This window comes from Austrofundulus limnaeus, unplaced genomic scaffold, assembly GCF_001266775.1.
Source record: "Austrofundulus limnaeus strain Quisiro unplaced genomic scaffold, Austrofundulus_limnaeus-1.0 Scaffold375, whole genome shotgun sequence".
In the NCBI taxonomy this organism is placed as follows: domain Eukaryota; kingdom Metazoa; phylum Chordata; class Actinopteri; order Cyprinodontiformes; family Rivulidae; genus Austrofundulus; species Austrofundulus limnaeus.
The window spans coordinates 59,270-68,383 of NW_013952777.1; positions in this window are offsets into that span (position 1 = coordinate 59,270).

A 9,114-nucleotide genomic window follows, 5' to 3' on the forward strand; every position below is an offset into this window, starting at 1 on the left:
TTTGACGTTTGTATTTTATCTTCCTCATACACTGTTATGGCTATTTAGATAAATTAAATTTAAATATTGTAGTGGGCAAAAATAAACAAAAGTCTAGAGTCCTTAAATGAATGCCACCTTTCATTCAAGAGTTTAAAACCGAGAGTTTTGATAAAATCTTGAAAACATTATGCTAAATACAACAATTATAGAGTAGGTGTTGTAAATGACTCAGATATTTTGTGTTTGCTAAGGTCAGTAAGTTRCGGCAGCTGCCTTGAACTGAAATCAGATATGGACGTGTTCATCAAATGATAACTTTCTAAGACTTTCATTTAAATCTGACCAATGGTTCATSAGTTATTTTGCTAACAGACAGTATTATCTCCCAGAAGTTGGTGCAATAAGTKACACCCCACATAGCCGACAGGTGTGGGCCAGATCTGGCATCAGTGGCACTGTTTTTAAGATGGTATGCCACAACTGGCCCAGTTGTAGTTTGGTATGGTGCTGGCCTGTGCATGGACCATCCCTTGTCACCAAAGGGCCATCAATTTTTTGCAGTATTTGGGCTGAGTGTTTGGGTAATTGTGTGGGCCAGAACTGGGCCGGGCAAATTATGTTACGCCCCGAGGACACATTCTGCTGGTTTTAGCTCATTGATACGGCCACTATGCAATAACTCATAYGTTCTTATTTAATGCAGGAATAGCATGGAACAAAACCTGCTGTCTCCACCAGTGGAGATTTTCTGTTTAGAAGTTCATTTATGAGACTAATGTTATAGAAAAAATTATCAGACAGCAGTTTGTAGCAGTCAAACTGGACAAGAACCAAATATAGAAAACTAAAGACTGAATGGAGACAAAAAATGACACATTTTCTTCAACATCTGTATTTTTGCATCTATTTACACTTAAATAAGATCCACCTGTGGATAATCTAATCTAATTATGTGGCTTCTGAATGTAATGGTTGGCGTTTTAAAACAGATGGGCGAATGTACATGCATTTATTTTTGTTAATATTGAGTATTACTGAATGATTATTATTCAGAAGTCCACTCCTRAAAGCTGTGCACCTGTTTGTCTGTTTAATTTTACACAGTTAAAATGAAAAATACTCCGTTTTGGTTGGAGGGGTAGTGGATGTGGGTGGAAGACATCTGTTCATCTGATTTAATTGTGACTGTTTTCACAAGATACAACCTTGACCTGCAGGAAAGACAAAAAAGGTGACAATGTGTACATAAAAAACATGTATTTGTTTGTGCTTGAGTATGTTGACTAAATGTCTCAATAATCACATACGCTTTAATAAAACGCTTAAAAAGTCATCATTGGATGGGTGCACATCAATAACTAAAAACTTCTGAAGTCAACACAAGATTGCCACCACTGTTAACCAAACTCAAAAAAATGGCTATAACTTTTCATCAACAAATTTTATRAATATTGAGCTAAAATTTAGCTTGGTGAAAACTGAGAGTCATTGCTTACATGCTCCGATTGCTAACAGATTGTGTGAAGTATTTTCAAGGCAGCATCCCTTATGCATTCGTTCAAGTTTAATTTTAATCCTTTTTCCAAAATAGCATCATGGATTATGCTTTTTCACTTTGTTGCATTCCTCCAAATCCTTTATCTTTATTCATTTATTCCATAATTCCCTTTTACACCACYACAATACTGGGATTCTAAGGAAACAGTTTCAAACTTTTTTTAGTGTCTTTAAGTGACAGATTGTACAGGTGCGGTGATACCCTACAGTATGTGGAACACCTTGTTGCGTTTACTTACAAAAAAAAACAAAAAAAGACACTCTGAGCGTCATCCAGGCCAGGCTCACCACCTGTCCTGGCCCTCCCTCCTGTTCTTCTAGCCAAAGATTCTCACGCCTGGGCACTCTGGGCAGCAGCCCAGCCTCTCACATCCAGGGCCAGGGCCAAGAGACAGGGGCCAACAGCTGGCGGTGTGCAGAAGGAGCCTGGAGGCTTCCACTGCAGATGAATCACCACAGATTAATATTTAACTTCAGACTTCTGCTTCCCTCCAGCATCTCTGCTTCCTTTTGCCCCTTCCACACCATCGTCTCTCTCTCTCTCCCTCTTTCCATCAGTCCAACCCAAAGTCCTGCAGGTATGTTGGTGTATTGGCATATACTAAGGCACATCCTATGAATATGAGATAGGGATACTCATATAAAATTTTACTCCAAAAGCAGTTAGTTGAATTATYCTTGAGTAAAAATGAGAATTTCATTTGACTTTTACTTATGATTGAACTATTCTGCCCTTTTTATTTTTAAATATTCACATACATTTAAAAATGGTGTAAAAGTAAATCAAACAATTTTCTACCATTCTAGGTTCTAGAAACCTGTTTTACACAGTATTTTGTATTTACCATTATATATCTTAACAACAGCAACAGGGTCGACCCTAGCCACTTTGGCGCCCTAGGTGAGATTTTATGCAATGTTCCCCCGCAGGTTCCACAATCGCTCCACTGCCTTTACACAAACAGTCAATACTTTATTTTTATTAGAGGTGTCCCGATCCAGATTTTTTGGCTCCCGATACAATCCGATTTTTTAATGATTAGTCTTTCCGATACCAATCCAACAGCTTTATTTCTTTCCAAGTGACARGGTTGGTGGTATTAAAGCGAGACCTGCTGTTCCCACAATGAGAAACATCCTGTTTGCAGATTTTGCAAGAYGCAGTTTCAGCATCATTGTTTTCCATTGAATAGTGTTCACTGTGGACAAGGTTGCATACTTGTGTGCATCTTGACTTCTTAACGGCAGCTGTGAAGCATGAAGATGCTGAAAACTGTTGTGAAAACTGGATCACGTGACTAAATCCGATTCTACCTGATTTTCAAAAAATGGCCATACCTTCCACCGATACCGATACTGAGTATCTGATCAGGACATCCCTAATTTTTATTTAGAAAAAAATTTATATAACCAAAAACACAAATTACAAATAAACGAAAAATTTAAACACACCAGAAATAGGACACACACACACACGCACATGCACACATGCACGCATGCATGCATGCACGCACGCACGCACACACACACACACACACACACACAAAAAATAAATTGTACATAAAATATTAAATGACACGTCCATAGAATAATAATTAGAAAGAATATGACACTGCACAAAATATACAATGTAGTAACCAAGCAGGCTGAAAAACTCACAGAACAATGTACTTTCACAAACTTGAGTAACCTGTGAATATTCTACAGAAAAAAAATCAACTATACTTTGATAAGTATAGTATATTTGTGGCGCCCTTAGCCCTGAACAGCACTGTGCAAACTCCTGACCGTCCCTCATGTATTGACATTTTTCATTGTTCTTTTCAAGCAGCAGGATTTTTTGCTAAGGGCAAACCGTTTGACAACTCAGAAAAGGAAAGCATTCCCTCTCCCAGGCTGTACTTGGCTTGGGTGGGGAACTGCTGACCAGGATTGAGGATACCGTGGGGCAGTGGAAGGAACACTTTGAGGATCTCCTGAATCCACCCTTCCTATCCACCTTTGAGGAGGCAGAGTCTGAAGGCTCGGGGGAAGATGAGTCCATTACCATGCAGAGGTCACCGAGGTAGTCAAAAAGCTCCTTGGTGGCAGGGCACCAGGGGTTCATGAGATTCGCCCTGAGATGCTGAAGGCTCTGGATATTGTGGGGCTGTCGTGGTTGACTCGTCTCTTCAACATGGCATGGAGGACTGGGACAACTCCTGTGGCKTGGCAGACTGGGGTGGTGGTTCCCATTTATATAAAGGGGGACTGGATAGTGTGTTCTAACTATCGTGGGATCACACTTCTCGCCCTCCCTGGGAAAAATTACTCCAGGGTGTTGGAAGTGAGGCTCCGATCGATTGTCGAACCTCGGATTCAGGAGGAGCAGTGTGGCTTTTGTCCTGGGCGTGGAACAGTGGACCAGATCTTTACCCTTGCAGAGTTGCTAAGGGGGTYGTTGCAATTTGTTTCTCTGGTCTACATGTGTTTTGTGGACTTGGAGAAGGCTTATGACCATGTTCCTCTGGGAATTCTGTGGGGGGTGCTGCGGGAGTATGGGGTGAACGATACAGTCCCTGTATAACCCAAAGCAGGAGCTGTGTTTGCATTCTTGGCACAAAGTCAAACTTGTTCTCAGTGCGTGTTGGACTCCTCCAGGGCTGTCCCTTGTCTCCGATCTTGTTTGTAATGTTTTTGGACAGGATGTCAAGGTGCAGTCATGGAGAGGGGGATGTCTGGTTTGGGAACCACAGGGTCTCGTCTCTGCTGTATGCAAATGATGTGGTTCTGTTGGCATCTTCGGTCCAAGACCTTCACTGGAGCGGTTCACAGCCGAGTGTGAAGCAGTTGGGATGAAGGTCAGTTCCTCTAAGTCTGAGGCCATGGTTCTCGACTGAAAAAGGGTGGAATGCTTCCTCTGGGTTGGGGGAAAGTCTTTGCCTCAAGTGGAGTTTAAGTATCTGGGTGTCTTGTTCATGAGTGATGGAAGGAAGGAGCGGGAGTTGGATCGACAGATTGGGGCCTCATCCACAGTAAAGAGGGTGTTGCTTCGGTCAGTCGTGGTGAAGAAAGAACTGAGTGGAAAGGCAAAGCTCTCGATTTGCTGGTCTGTCTTTGTTCCAACCCTTTGTTCCAAGGCAGCACGGCGGCTCAGTGGTTAGAACTGATGCCCCACAGCAAGAAGGTCCTGGGTTCGATCCMCGGTTCGGACCTGGGGTCTTTCTGTGTGGAGTTTGCATGTTCTCYTTGTGCTTGTGTGGGTTTTCTCCGGGTACTCCGGTTTCCCTCACCCCTCAAAACATGTACAATAGGTTGCCTTCAGGCCCAGGCCTCCCTTGAAAAAGAGATCTGAGATCTCAATGGGACTTGCCTGGTAAAATAACGGTAAGTAAATAAATAAAATAAATAAATAAAAACCCTGACGAATGGTCACGAGGCGTGGATCATGACTGAAAGAACAAGATCCTGGATACACGCGGCCAAAATGAGCTTCCTTCGTAGGGTGGCCAGGCTCAGCCTTAGAGATAGGGTGAGGAGCTCCGTCATCTGGGGGGGAGCTCGGTGTTGAGCCACTGCTCCTCCATATTGAAAGGAGTCATTTGAGGTGGTTCGGGCATCTAATTAGGATGCCTCCTGGACGCCTCCCTTTAGAGGTGTTTCAGGCACGTCCCACTGGGAGGAGGCCCTGGGGAAGACCAAGGACGAGCTGGAAAGTATCGCTGGGGAGAGGGTTGTCTGGGTTTCTCTCCTGGACCTGTTGCCTCCGCGACCCGACTATGGATAAGCCTAAGAAGATGGAGATGGAAGAATTTGTTGTAATCTTTTATAGTATCTTTGAGCCACAGTTTCTCCAGGATTTGTAAAACTTTTAAGTTTAAAGTTTTTTGTTTAATTTTGTTATTTACCATTTTCTACGAACATTTTCATTTGGTCTGTCTATTAACTTTGACTTATGTCAAATTTCATCCTACAAYAGACCAAAATAAAAAATGAACAAGTGATATCGATGCTTGTAACAAAACACTTAAAGAAAATAAATGTTGATCCTCAGCAACATATTGCAGTTACAAATTATATTCTCAATTTCTTTGGCTCAAACTATAAAAATATAAAACATAGTTTAACTGACATAAAATAGGTGATTTCTATGGTGCTATTTGCCAGGAATGTAAAAAACATATTGATCAAGAAGGCTAGATGAGTTTTCCAGGTCCTGTCTTTTGAGTTTTTGCTGTATATTTTACCTTTTTATATATACTTCTTATATATTTAACTCAAAAGAGTAGTGCAAATAGTGAGGGAGTCAGCTTTTAAGTGTATCACTTTAATACTCCTAACTTTAAGTTATGGAGACATCAGCACAAAATTAAGGAACTTTAAATGGCTTACAACAATTAAATTCAAACATTTTTTACATCGGTGCTAAAGAATATTTCCATGAACAATTATACAGATTTCTGCTTTTCCTATGAATTACCACCTAATGTCTTAGCAGTTCAGGTAAATTGTTTTAAAACAAAAGACTATAAATCCAAATGCCTGAAAAAGTTGCATCATCAGCTTTGTATTTCTATTATGAAACCACAGTTTCAATAGGGATTGTAGTTCTTTCAAAAATATCTTATTCCAGTTGTATCATTTTTTCTGACTAAAAACATCTCAAATTGTTTCAGCTGAAGTGAGGAAAAGACAAGTTTTCATGTAATGTTTTGAAGCAGCTGTTTTAGTTGCAGCTATGCAGCCTGGGAATCAGCAGCTGCTCTGATATTAAGAACCTTTTTTTTTGTAGCAGGTAGTGAGGGCAGGTCATAAAGTAGAATGCCTTAGTGTTTGGATTGTGAGCCCAGTAGCCAAAACCAGAGCCAGGCCTGCAATAGCATTCTCAGATGGGATCTGTTATGGAGGCTGCATGCCTGCCTCACTCCTCCAGCTCTGATTTTGTGATTAAAGCTCCAGACTGCTTTTCTTCCATTATTTCGCTCCAGACTGTCTCCTTCTCCTTCGGTCACACCCCACCCTTCACCCCTTCTGTTCCATACCTGCATCTTGCTTCTTGTTCTTCTTTATTTCCGTTTTTATATGTTTTCCTCTTCTTTCTTACCCCATTCCTCTCTCTATATATGTGCAGATCTGTTTGTAAAGATATATTGGTCCCATGTGCTTCTGCCTCATTCATATGCATGTTCTGTGAGCCTCAGCCATTCGAGTGTACATAAAACCCACTCTTTATGGCCGGACATAAAAGTGGAAGGAGGGGGGAAAGRGAGAAGAGATAGATTTTCTTCTGTTCCTTAAAGAAGGGATGCTCTGATCTCACTTGTAAAGGATTAACCTTTGAAGCAACCCTGGTTTTCATTTGGCTTTTTGTTTGCTTTTTCACTCTTGAACCTTCAGACACAAAGCAATTTTATCGTGACTAAGAAGGGGCAATCTACTGTTATCTGGGTCATGTTGTGACGGCGAAAGGAAAATCATTTTTTTTCATCCCTGTCTGTCTCGATAGCGGCCTCCCTCCTGTTCTTTTACGGCCTGGTTCAAGGGGAGCCCGACAGTGCTCCGATGAATACGTAACCAACCAACGAGGCAGTGGAATTGTGGGAATTTATGGGAATCGCCATAGGGACGGGGGTTTCTGCCGGACAACTTCCTGTCTGTCTGATTCAGGAACACTGAGGGGTGCAGGAGCTTCCCTCCACGCCACCGTCGACCAGGCCTCAGTGGAAAATTTGTGTCTTTGTACAAGATGGGGTTGAATACACCCAGAGGGGCCTGCAAACTTCGGAGTCCCCATTGTCTTTCACGCCGACCAGGGAACACAAATGAATATGCATATTCATAAGCAAGAGTTCAGCTTCACACCTCCCCCCAACTCTAATTCATTCATCATTTTTATAATGGTCTTTTTATTTTCATTTCTAACTGCAGCATTCRGCACATGAAAGGTTACTGTGTTACATCCCTAAAGGGTTTGCAGTGGTAGAAAAAGAAGAAAAAAAGTTAAATAATTATATCCTTTGCCTGTGTAATTCTGTGATTAGCATTTGATGATTATTTCTGGAGATTGAACATGTGTGGGTTGATTTCGTGAGGTGAGTCTCATTGGGCTTTGTCGAGACAAAAGTACTTAACTGCTCAATGTTTCATGAGGTCAGAGTGATATTATTTCCTCTGAACTCATTTCGGTAGTTAAGCCATGAGAGATCAAATCAAAGCGCTGTAGCATTGAGAGCCCTCACTGTCTTGTTCACACTCAAATTAAATGCTACCACAAACACTTTAATAGATCTTGAGCTTTTACATTAATTTTAAAAGGAACTAAAACTGATAATAATCAAAAAGAACTTCAACTGCATGACATGTTTTAGTAAAGATGAGAGGAAGTGAAAATTGGTGAAAATCAATTGTGCTTAGTCATAGGTATCTTATCTACTGAACAATAAAGAATTTTAACTAAAGATAAATCAGGTGACTCTTTCGAACTATAGACAGGTGGAAGAGAGTGAATGGGGACCAAAATAAAAAATAAATCAAATACAACACTATAATACATGAAATACAAAAACTTTTTAATTAAAGTCCTTTTATTTTTTTATGATTAAGCAAGCAGGCAGTGTTTTTTTGTTTTGTTAGCCTGTGCACTTGGAGAAAGTTTGAGGTGCACTTGGGCATCAAAGGCTTGTGTGCTTAAATCTTATCTAAATGCCTTAAAGTTACTGGTATTTCATATTTAATCAAACCCAGGACCTTCTTGCTGTGAGGTGTCAGTTCTAACCACTGAGTTGTCTGGGAGGACACGTTAAAATGCTGTTTCAGTGCAGGAAACACTACATAGAGCTCAGTTATTGTTTGCTAGCGGTGCTCGGCCATAGCAATGAGACAAGGCATGTTATGATTTTGACCAAGTTAAACATAAAACATTGAAGTTTCTTACACATGGCCCTTTGAGGACCACCATATCTCTCATGTGGCCCTCTGTGAAAATGACTAATTTGACACACCTGCTGTAAAGTGTTAGGCACCTGAGTGCTGTCAGCATAAACACTCCCATGAACTTCTGACCAATCACACAATAAGTTCTTATGTGGAGGGGTGTAAAAAGTTCTGCCAGCGGACTGTGACAAAAGGGGCGTCACAGTCGACACTGAGAACATGGTGACATAATTTTCGTCATGAAACAGCAACTATCTGAGTCAATTTCAGCAGTTCGGAGGGAGTGTGAAGTGGGCTTAACCCTTCCTTGTTGTGTCTAATCCACACAAAGTGACAACAGCCYGCCTTTGTTGGTTGTGTTTGAAGCTAGTTTATGACACTGGGAATCTAGACGTGGTCATTACCAAGGCCTGGAGTCAAGGCCATTAACTTTCCTCCCACTCCACAGAATTATGGATCGACCGTCTTGGAAGGCTCGGTGTCCGAAACCTGTCATTGTGAAAGATGAAGGGGTCCTTGCATTCTTCAATGAGCCGTCCGTGGAGATGTCTGCGACCAATGACCTGTGAACAGAGACACACCTTTCATCAGGGAGAGCGATGAGAGCAATGGAACAGTGTGTGTGTGTGTGTGTGTGTGTGTGTGTGTGTGTGTGTGTGTGTG